The sequence below is a fragment of the Pipistrellus kuhlii genome, unplaced genomic scaffold (genome assembly GCF_014108245.1).
Source record: "Pipistrellus kuhlii isolate mPipKuh1 unplaced genomic scaffold, mPipKuh1.p scaffold_m20_p_4, whole genome shotgun sequence".
NCBI lineage: Eukaryota > Metazoa > Chordata > Mammalia > Chiroptera > Vespertilionidae > Pipistrellus > Pipistrellus kuhlii.
In genome coordinates, this window is record NW_023425540.1 from 85,253,216 (window position 1) to 85,265,370 (window position 12,155).

At 41.2% G+C, this 12,155-nt stretch overlaps 1 pseudogene; it reads right to left on the bottom strand.

The window, feature by feature from the left end:
* Positions 1–432: 432 nt before the first annotated feature.
* On the bottom strand, positions 433–1,105 carry LOC118703694 (annotated as a pseudogene).
* Between the last annotated feature and the right edge of the window lie 11,050 nt (positions 1,106–12,155).

Sequence of the window (12,155 nt, forward strand, 5' to 3'; positions counted from 1 at the left end):
TTGCACATGTATATTTAATAACACTTTTACATAAAATGCCAAGAGCGCTTCATATTTTACAGGACTTGAAACATGGACGTTCGACTAACGTTCATACCATAGCACAGCCAAGCCTAACTCCTAAATAAATGCACTACAATGTTTTTAGTTTAAAGGCTTAATGGCAATAAAAAGGGGAGGGAAAAGCCTAAATTTATGTTATACAACCGAATGAAAAATAAACTTAGGAAATCTATAATAATAAAAGTGTAATCTGCTAGTTAGACAGACGTCCTTCCAGACAGCCTTTCAGAGGAAGCCAGGGTTGCTAGAGAAGACCAGGTCCCAGGTACCTGCTGGAGGCCAGAGGGAAGCCAGTGCCATCTGCTGGGGAGGAGGAAGGCCTACTCTTGTACGAATTCCGTGCATCGGGCCTCTAGTAGTCAATAAAATTTAATAGGCTCTCATGCGCTCTGAATTCGGAGGGGCGACCACTATGTCCAGATAATCTCTCCTGTCTGAAACTTCTGCAACTGCAGGGTCATGGAATCATCAGTTCCCTTTCTCCTGGTCATGGTGCTGCCAATCTCCTTCACCTGATAACCAGTAAAAACAATTGCAAAGTTGGGAGTGTGTGCCCTTCTTTCTAGCTTCTGCGTAGACTTCTTTTACTGAACTAGTTAGTTCTTTCAAGGTTGCACCCATCCAGGTGTAGATCTGCAGCTCGCTGATTGTCATGTTCTGTGGGAGAATTCGCCCATGCAGTGATGGTGCCTGTTGTTGGTGGTAAAGACGTGCAGCAGCCACAGGTCAATTGGCTTCTCCAGATCCCTCTTAATTTCCTCCTGGGTATCGCCATCTTCCTTCAGTGGTGCCCAAGAAACTTGCTCTGATCTCCAATCCCAGCAGCCAGTGGGAGAATCTCCTTTTTCTTATATGATGCTCCTACTTCCTCTTATAAGGGCCCTTGTGATAACATTGGCTCTCCTGGATAATCCAGCATAATCTTCCCATCTTGAGGTCACATGATTAGCAACCCTAATTCCATCTGCACCCTTAATTCCCACTCACCATGTAACACAACACAGGTTCTAGGAATTAGGACATGAACATCTTTGAGGGACATTATTCTACAGATAGGAAGAAAGACACTTTATTACATATCTTCCAAAAACATTTTTAGAGATTAGAATTATCATGAATAATGCTTCAGAAAAAATATCCCTCATGCTCTTACATAAACACTCCCTTTGGATTTTGTTTTCATTCAACAAACATTGCCTGACTTGCAAGTCACTGTGCTAGGGACTGTACAATACAGATGAACAAAATCCATCCTGCCTTTAAGAAGTTCACAACTGTGGCTCCCAATCCCTTGAAATCATTGCTCTTTCTTCTTCTTTTTTAAATTATTTTTTTATTGATTGATTTTGAGAGAGAGAGAGAGAGAGAGAAAGAGAGAGAGAGAGAGAGAGAGAAAGAGAGAGAGAAGCTGGGGGTGGGGGCACACATGGAGACTCCCCATAAGAAGTGCATAGTGGATAACTCATTCTCTAAGATCCACATGCTAATCAGCCTCCATTTAGGCTTTGGCTGATTGCATGCATCAAAATTGTGGTCTAGAGAATTGCAATTGCCTAGGCCTCTGGACTAAAGTCTTATGAGGTGATCTCAAGCTTTATTGGCCAAGATGGGATTCCTCTGCAAACCCAAAGTTTGTTTATTTGCGCGCTCAGTGAAAACAAAGAAATACTGTTCCTCCCAGAGACAATTGGGAGCTTAAAAAACAACAACAACAAAACAACACCTGGTACCTTGATAGCTCTGAAAGAAATCAAGAGGCTCTATTGCCTCCCTTAGGAAAAATAATTCCAAATTAGGTAAATTCTTGATGTATTAAAAGGAAACCGGTGTGTGTGGAACTGGAACAAAAGGGAGATCATTAGAAAACTTGTCCTACCCTGGTGCTAGCAACTCAAAAACTAGGTTTACTACCATGTTTCCCAAAAAATAAGAATTCTCCAAAAATAAAACCTACTTACAGGTTTCCTTCTGAGTGAAATATAAGGCATACCCCGAAAATAAGGCCCCCCTAGGCTAAACATGAGAGATTTGGTCCACTGATTCTGGAAAAAAATGGAGTCACAAGAAATTCACCAGGAAATTCAGGAATTGGATTGTTATGATGATGTTCCAGAAGATGATGACATGATTGTCATTGAATAAATGAGTAAATTCTTGATACTGTAGGATTCACAGTTGGTCTGGTTTGTGTTGACAACTACCGTACTATCATACCGTATACAGGTAATTTTCATTTAACAATAAATGTGTACTGTATTCTTCTTCATGGAAAAATAAGACATCCCCTAAAAATAAGACCTTTGGGAGCAAAAATTAATATAAGACACTGTCTTATTTTTGGGGAAACAGGGTAACACACACCCTGGAGATCCCTCACTTTCTAGCCCCACACCCTTGCCTACCCCCTGCCTGCCCTCTACCTTTTTCCCCTCTCCCATCTTTGACTCCAGCTGCACAGCAGCCATCTGATGCTCAGGCCTTACCTCTGAAGCCATTTTTCAGGCTTCCCCCAGGAAAATCTGTCCCTTTTAAGGCATTATGGGGCCATTCTCTTTTCTTTTGGATCCATAATTTTTTTTAAAATTTTGTATTGTTGTGCTGTTGGTGTGTTTATGTGTGTCTATGTATACATGTTATAAATAAGGTATGTTTCTAGATGCTATTGCCAAAAATTGACTTGTATCCTGGCCAGTGTGGCTCAAAGTTTGAGCATCAACCCAGGAGCCAAGAGGTCATGGTTCAATTCCCAGTTGGGGCACATGGCCCGGGTTGTGGACTCTATCCCCAGGGTGGGGCATGCAGAAGGCAGCTGATCAATGATTCTCTCTCTCATTGATGTTTCTATCTCTTTCTCCCTCTCCCTTCTTTCTGAAATCAATAAAAAAATTTTTTTTAAAACATCAACAAAGTATGCCGATACAGAATTGGGATTTGGGTTTCTCTCTCTGTTAAAGGAACAAAAGTGTTTTTTCCATATTACTGGTCTCCCCTTACAAGGAAATCATAAAGGGAAAGTAAAGATATACCCTGCATCATTGGATCTTTGATTGCTTAGGTAAATCAAACTTTAATATTTAAAGAGCTAAATTTTACTTCTCACCATTTAATTTTCTATAATTGCTTGTGAAGTGTTGTTGTGGTTTTTTTTTTTTAACTGAATGATTAAATGCATGACTAAAATAATGAAATTAGACACTAGCCACCCTTTGTCACATGACCACCTGTGGCTTAAATGCCTTAAATGTGGTTGTGTCCATCAACCCTGACTGCTTTGGAGCGGCCCTTTGTAAGGCCGCTGTGAGTGGAAACAGGCCACACCATCATGAACCTGAATGTTCACCCCATTATGTTCACACATACCGCAAGGACTTCCGGAAGGATGTTCAAACCACGCTGAGCCCCGGCTGGAAAATGTTCTCACTCCCTTCCTGTTAGTGGGTAGAAATGAACGAACTCTACCAGGCACCTCTGTGCCTCCATGGGTTATATTTTGTCTCCGTGTACATAAACCACCTTGAACACTTTATTGTCTAAACCCGTGGTTGGCAAACTCATTAGTCAACAGAGCCAAATATCAACAGTACAATGATTGAAATTTCTTTTGAGAGCCAAAATTTTTAAACTTAAACTTCTTCTAACACTACTCCTTCAAAATATACTCATCCAGGCTGTGGTATTTTGTGGAAAAGCCACACTCAAGGGGCCAAATAGCTGCATGTGGCTCAAGAGCCGCAGTTTGCCGACCATGGGTCTAGACTCTAGATAGCTGGAGGCTGACTGGGACACTGGATATCTTCTTTTACTGTCCTCAGGATGATAACAGCCACCCCTCCGAGTTCTCATTGGAGGAAAAAGAAAGGATATTAGGCCCTTGATGTGTGGATCCCTCTGTTTATGAAGATAGCGCTCACCCAGCCGGCGTGGCTCAGTGGTTGAGTGTCAACCTATGAACCACAAAGTTACAGTTCAATTTCCAGTCAGGGCAGATGCCCAGGTTGGGGGCTCGATCTCCAGTAGGGGACGTTCAGGAGGCCACCCATCAATAATTCTCTCTCATCACTGGTGCTTCTGTCTCTTTCTTCCTCTCCCTTCCTCTTTGAAAAAAAAAAAAAAAAAAAAGTTATTTAAAAAGCCCTAACCAGTTGGCTAAGTAGATAGAGCATTAGCCCTTGGATTGAAGGGTCCTGAGTATGATTCTGGTCAAGGGCATGTACCGTGGTTGCGGGCTCAGTCTCCAGTAGGGAACATGCAGGAGGCAGTTGATAGATGTTTCTAACGCTCTCTCTCTCTTCCTCTCTGTAAAATCAAGTGTATATTATATTATATGTTATATGTTATATGTTATATGTTATATGTTATATGTTATATGTTATATGTTTTATATTATATATTATATATTATATATATTATATTATATATTATATATTATATTATATTATAGATTATAGATTATAGATTATAGATTATAGATTATAGATTATAGATTATAGATTATAGATTATATATTATATATTATATATACTTATTTTATATATACTTATTTTATATATACTTATTTTTCATTTCTTTTTAATTCTTTTATATATACATATATAAAAGAATTAAAAAGAAATGAAAAATAAGTATATATATATTATGTTTTTAAGATAGCTCTCATGGCCTTTCTGTGGGATGTGGCTTGCTGGCAGGTTTTTCAGGAGGTGGGAGTAATTGCTTTCTCAGAATTGTATGTTCATGGGATGGCCTTGGAACTGCTTAATTAAATATACTGTGAAACCTAACTAGAACCATCAATCAAATTGCTTGTTTTTTTGTTTTTAGCGATTTGAACCCAGCAAATATCTTTAGACTTCTGAGTACAAATAGTCCTCAACAACAGTCACTCTTGATTATGTGCTTGTAGCCCAAGGAGGAGTTTGAGCCACAGCCAATACCTCCTGCTGTACTTGGGGAAAAATGCTTCTTCCCAGGTAGAGTTTGAAACAACCGAACTCCTTAACCTTGCCAGAGCCCTTAAGGGGCATCCCCATTTTGCTTCTAGGGTCTATGGCTGGTTAGGACTTAAATTTTCTGACATTTTCAGTTGGATCCCAACTGGGCTCAGAGCTATTTTAAGATCTGGGTTGCAAACTGTTATTATAATTTGTTTTAACATATTTTATTGTCAAGCTAGTGGTGTTCTGTATAACCAAATGTTTAAAGCCTCCTACAAAAATTTGAGTAATTATTGCATAAAGGATAGAAATAATACATTAGGCCCCAGCCAATATGGCTCAGTGGATAGACCATTGGCCTGCAAACTGAAGGGAATGGCAGGTACCTCATGTGCAGGCTCGATCCCCAGTCCCCATCAGGCACATGCAAGAGGCAGCAGATCAACGTATCTCTCTCACATCTATGTTTCTCTCTCTCTGTCTCTCCCCTTTCCTCCCACTCTCTAAAAATCAATGGAAAAATATCCTCGGTTGAGGATTAATAAAAAAAAAAAGGAATAAAAAAAGAAGAAGAAATAATTCATCACCCCACTGTATCCCCTCCATGTGTGTAATTCATGATGGTTGGAACCTTTATTCCTGATGCCAAATACCTTTTGTCAATTGTCCATGATTTCTCTTACGAACTCAGTACCTTTGTTGTTTTAACTTGTTTGGGCTACTTTTATAAGAGTTTGTGGATTTTGAGTTTGGCAAGTGCCTGCAAGACCTCTTGTAAGCAAATGGCTCTAGTTACTCCATTGGTTACTTCCCTGTCCCAGGAGTCCCCACCAAGGAACTAGATGGAACCAGAGCAGGTAGCCAAGCCACTCTGGCACTGACATGGGACAAACTGACCCAATGGATCACCAACACTCTGTCCACAGGTTCTGACCAGAAGGGGGAAATATAGACCTGAGAAAGAAGAGAACCCTGAGAAGGGTTCCTGGTAGCTAACTGGGCTCAAATTAAAAACAAAAACAAAAATAGAGGATGGACCAATCAGAGACCAGGAGGGAGAACTTCTATCCATATAAGCCAGCTCCCCTCTGGCTCTGAGAGCGCACTTCTCTTCTCCTTCTTCTTCTTCTTCTTCTTCTTCTTCTTCTTCTTCTTCTTCTTCTTCTTCTTCTTCTTCTTCTTCTTCTCCTTCTCCTCTCTCCTCTCCTCTCCTCCTCCTCCTCCTCCTCCTTCTTCTTCTTCTTCTTCTTCTTCTTCTTCTTCTTATTTTCCCATTACTTTTTAGAGAGAATGGAAAGGAGGGAATGGGAGAAGGGGTTGGAATATCGAAGTGAGAGAGACACATCAATCGGTTGCCTTCCACACTCACCATGACAGGGGATGGGGATAGAACTTGCAACCCAGGTACATGCCCTTGACAGGGAATTGAACCTATGACCCTTCAGTCCATGGGCTGACACTCTAACCATTGACCAGGGCTAATATTATTATTTTTTTTTCATCAGAGCCATGTTTTATCCTGTCATCCGTAATAAGTATTGGGCACTTTCCCTTTCTACCCAAGACCAAAGACTGTGTTTCCCTGGCTGAGCTGAAACACCAAAAATTTCGCAGGAGCAGAGTGGAACAGACCAGCGCAGTGCAAAGCAGACCAGCATGGAGCAGAGCAATGCACAGCAGTGCAGACCAGCGAGGATCAGCCCAGAGCAGAGCTGTCTGTCCGGAGGAGTGCTGCCTCATACTGTGTTGCTTTTCACAACCGTGTGGCCTTACATTCTGTTTGTACTGAATAAAGTTTCTTCACTGCACTCTAAATTGGGGCTTCCTGTTCGCACTGAATTGGAGCCAATGACCAATTGACCATCGACCATTGATCAACACTAGGTGCCGGGGGTCTATATCCAGCATTGAGAAGGGTTCAGGAATCTGGAAAAGGCACTGAATGTAAATTAATCAAGAGTCCAGAGATGGCTGAAACCGGTTTGGCTCAGTGGTAGAACGTCGGTCTGCGGACTGAAAGGTCCCGGGTTCAGTTCCGGTCAAGGGCAAGTACGTTGGTTGCAGGCACATCCCCGGTGGGGTGTGTGCAGGAGGCGGCTGGTCGATGTTTCTCTCTCATCGACATTTCTGGCTCTCTATCTCTCTCCCTTCCTCTCTGTAAAAAATCAATAAAATATAAAAAAAAAAAAAAAAAGAGTCCAGAGATGAAACATAATTTTGGAAGGCATTTTGGGGAGCCAGAGAAGACTTAGCTAAAGAAATCAAGTTCTTCTGAATCTCTGGACCCTTTGCTTTTTTATTGACACGAATTGCCCTAAGGCAAAGTAGATATACATGAAAGGCAAGGTTTAGTATACAGAATCCATTGTCAGATTGGGGGAATTGCCTTCACAGCTGTTTTTGGCAAGAATCCATTGTCAGATTGTGGAACTGACTTCAGCTGTTTGGCCAGCAGGAGGCAATACCACGTAGATTGAAATGCCCTCAGCTGTCTGGCAGCAAGCAATCATTTATGCATCCTTTTCAGGTTTGGGGAAATTCCTTCAGGCATTCCAGATGATTCAGTCCTGCTGACGTGCTAGAATTAGCTTCCAGCAACTGGGATAGAGACGGAGTCTAGGAAGTGTGGGCTGTGTGATCAGGGCGGGGCAGCTTGTTGGAGGTGATATTCCATGAAGGCCTCAAGGAAGGAGTGGAGAGGATTGAAAAGAGCTTGCAAAAAAAATGTTTTATTTTAGTTTAGTTTAAAAAAATAAAATAAAGTGAGCTTGCCAGGGTAGGGAGAAGATGGGTACAAAGGTGAGATGTTGTGGCTGAGATCTTGAGCTCTGGAATCAGACAATCTTGGGTAATCTCTGCAGCCCCAGCTCTAACTGGATATAACAACACAGTACTGTTTGAATATTGTGAATTTGAAATAGCACGATAGACCAAATACCAGTGAAACTTGCTCAGTGCACCCAATTTAAAATAATTTGAAATGCCTCCCCTCTGAAATGTAAATGCATCAGAAATCATTAAATTTCCAAAGTTACTAGGGTCTGAGGAATGCAAGGCTCAGGATATTGAATATGATTTGATGGCTCCTCTTACATGTAAGTCTTTGGGAAATGGAAACATTTGCCAACTTGGGTCCAGCTTGGTGGCAAATCTTTAGAAATGAATCCTAGACATAAAAGGTGCTCCATTCTGTCCCTGCTCCATGGGACAATGAAATGAGACTATGTTTAGGACAATGAAATCCCAGGGCCAAATTCTCCATTAGACACAACAGGCACAAGGCCTAGGTGCCCTGGTACTTTTAGGGGCCCCACACATATTTTAATTTGTTTTATTATCAGAAGAAAAACTGGAATTGTCTTTGTACTAATACAGTCATAACATATAATTTTATTTTATTTTATTTATTTATGTATTTTTTTTTTTAAGGAAGGGTCCGTGATCTTTCAAATAATTTGAAATGCCTCCCCCTATATGGTGTCTGGTACAGAATAAGCCTCATAAATGTGAGTTGTTTATCCTCCTCCTCATTGTTGCTAATATTGGCAAGAATGGGCCACTCCTCCTCAGGGTGTGGTCATCAGACCAGCCTAGCTAGATGAAAGGATAAATAAAGTCCACGTCATAACATGGACCAACAGTGGTGAGTGTACACACCCTGCTTTGTGCTGGACAATCATTGTCTCACCCTGGCTGGTTTTGCTCAGTGGTTAGAGTGTCGGCCTGCAGACCGAAGGGTAGAAGATTTGATTCCCAGTGAAGGGCATGTACCTTGGTTGCTGGTTCGATCCCTGGCTGGGGCCACATGTAGGAGGCAACCAATTAATGTGTCTCTCTCACATCAATGTTTCTCCCCCCACCATTCCCTCTTCCCTCCCTTCCACTCTAAAAATCAAGGGAAAAATATCCTCAGGGGAGGGTTACAAATAATTAAAAAGACAATCATTGTCTTATCCTCTCAACATCCTCATGAAATGAGTATTATTATACGTAGTAGTTTCAACAATAAAGAATTATTTTAAAAAGAAAGAAAAGAAATGGATATTATTAACCCCATTCTACAGATAGAGAAATGGAAGCTACCGGGAGTTTAGTGATTTTTCCCAGGATCACAGAACTAGTGAGAGAGGAGGCAGGATTTGAGTCTAGAATGCCATGGCCATATGCTCTATATGCCAAGAGAGGTGATGCTAGTCAGAACAGAGTGAAATCCTCCAATGACAGTCATGGGAGTTGGATCTTATCATAAGATGACAACACTGGGAGGTTTTTGGAAAGGAGCTACGTGGCATTTAGAGCGATGAATTTGGCAGTAGTGCTTGGAGTCTCAGTGGGTTGCCATAATAATTCTAGGTACATCCCAAGAGCTTTCTAATACTGGTAAAGGGCCCTAGCCATGCAAAGGTAGGATTCATTCTTTCTGGAGACTGTCTCCTGAGGCACACCGTGGATTAGTATTAAAGGGAAGTTAGAGGTGCTGCCAGACCACCCACCCACCCAGCAATCATTTGGATAACTTTTTTTTTTTAAAATATATTTTATTGATTTTTTTCCAGAGAGGAAGGGAGAGAGATAGAGAGCTAGAAATGTAGATGAGAGAGAAACATCCACCAGCTGCCTCTTGCACACCCCCTACAGGGGATGTGCCCGCAACCAATGTACATGCCCTTGACCGGAATTGAACCTGGGACCTTGCAGTCCGCAGACCGACGCTTTACCACTGAGCCAAACCGGTTTCGACATTGGATAACTTTTTTATTTTTATTTTAATACCCTGAATTTGTGTTGGGCAAAATGAGATAAACCTCATTCATTACCTAAATGATGTATCTGCTAGAAATGATTTGGCTTTAACAAATACTGACCAATTCAACAAACATTTACTGGGTACCTTGTCTGTGCCAGGAAGTATGTCAGGTAGTGGGATACAGAATTAAAAAGACTGTCAAGTCTTCATCCTCTCACAACTTAAGTTTAAAGGATGTGCCCACTTGGGGTGGCTCATTGCTTGATCATCTACCTATGAACCAGGAGGTCACGGTTCAATTCCTGGTCAGGGCACATGCCCAAGTTGCAGGCTTGATACCCAGTGGGGGACTTGCAGGAGACAGCCAATCAATAATTCTCTCTCATTATTAACCAACCTTCCTTCCTTCCTTTTAGAGAGATAGAAAAGAAACATTGATGAGAGAGGAAGTCATCGATTGGCTGCCTCCTGCACTGCCCCCACCAGGAATTGAGCCCACAACCAGGGCATGTGCCTTGAGTGGGAATTGAACCAGCGACCTCTTGATTCCTGGATTAATGCTCAATGGTTGAGCCACACCAGCCAGTCTCATCATTGATGGTTCTATCCACCCCTCCTTCTCTCTTCCATTCTCTCTAAAAATCAATAAAAACATACTTTTAAAAAAAAGAAAAGAAAATCTAAGGTGAAAATTTGACCAATGGGAGTATGTACTAAAGTGCTTTTCTCTATTTAGTATAGTGAGTAAGAGCATTTATAGTTAGAACCTTGTTAGCTATGTGACCTTGGACAGGTTGCTTAAACCCTCTGTGCCTCAGTTTCCTCATCTGCTAAATGGGGATAATAGTAGCTATTTACAAGAATGTTTCTAAATCTCTATCCCTTCCCCTTTCTCTCTATAAAAAATTAATAAAATATATTTTTTAAAAGAAAATGTCTTTAAAATATTTAGCACAGTGCCTCACACCTGTTATTAAGCTTATTTATGTTGTTAGTGGGAGCTGAATTGAGTGCACAGAGCTGCTTAATTGGTTTCCAAAGGCGAGAACAGAGAGTACTGGTGGAATCTGGGGCTTTATTTTTCTGTTTTGTTTTGATTTTTTGGGGGGTGGGGGTGGGAGGGATATGGCTAAAAAAGAAAGAGTATGAATATTCTTAATAATTTGCCAGCTATCAAGTGCCCCATAGACAGACTCAGATCAATATAGTCATAAGGCAGTGTGATCTTAATCTGATGTAATATCCAGAGAAAAAAGTAATAGATGCAAACAAATAAAACCACTCATCCTAACTGGGTGCAAATAGAGGTGCCTTAAAGGTGAGAGTCTTGCAGCCTGAGTTGGGGGACCTTATCTTATTCTTTCCTAAGCCCTGGGAGGGAACCTAATAATTTTTTTGTTTTAGGTGTTGTATTTATAAGTCATATGTCCTCTGCCGATGCATTAGATCAGGAGTCAGCAAACTATATCTTTTGGGCAAATCTGTCCAACTGTTTGTTTCCTACTAATTTTATCACTGTAATTAAACTTTTTTTTAGTTGAGAAGGGCCACTCCAAGTCACATAAACTGGAGGCCCTATAAAATGCGACTTTCTTATATTCTTCTTCTTCTTCTACTTATTTTTATTTTTATTTTTTATTTTTATTTTTTTGTTAATCCTCACCTGAGGATATTTTTTTCCATCAAATTTTAGAGAGAGTGGAAGGGAGGGGGAAAGACAGAGAAAGAGAAATACGGATGTGAAAGAGACACATTGATTGGTTGCCTCCCATACGCACAAGGAGATGGAACCTACAACAGAGATACGTGCCCTTGACCGAAATCTAATCTGGGACTCTTCTGTCCACAGGTGGACGCTCTAACCACTGAACAAACCAGCCAGGGAGAGATTTTCTCATTTAAGTGCAAACCCAAAGAGTTTAGCTAGTAGCTAGTTGATGGGTGAATCATGAGAACTTCAAAGGTAAGAGTTTCCTGTCTCTTTTTCCTTGCTCTCTTCCTTTCTCTCTGTTCTGTGAGTTGCTGCCTGGCTTTATTTGCATGGATAGTCTGTCCAAGTAGCAGAAACAATGACCTTTGTTGCTTTAACACCCCTCCCCTTCCCCCGGTTAAGTAGCCCCATTAGAAAAACTTTTGCCTCCCAACATCCTAGAGAAGATTCTGATTGGTTCAGTGTGGACTGCATGCCTATGTCTTGAGCCAATCCAGTGGTCTGGGGGGATGAACTACTCTGACCAACCTTAGCCACATGCAAAGAAAGGAAGGGGTAGCCTAGGATCACATGATGTTCTCCCAGAGGAACTTGGAGAGAGGTGGAAAAATACAATAGTTAATCATATATGTGTTACACAAGGACTACAAACCTTTACTCCATCCCCACCATGTTATCACTGAGGACACGGTGACCCAGA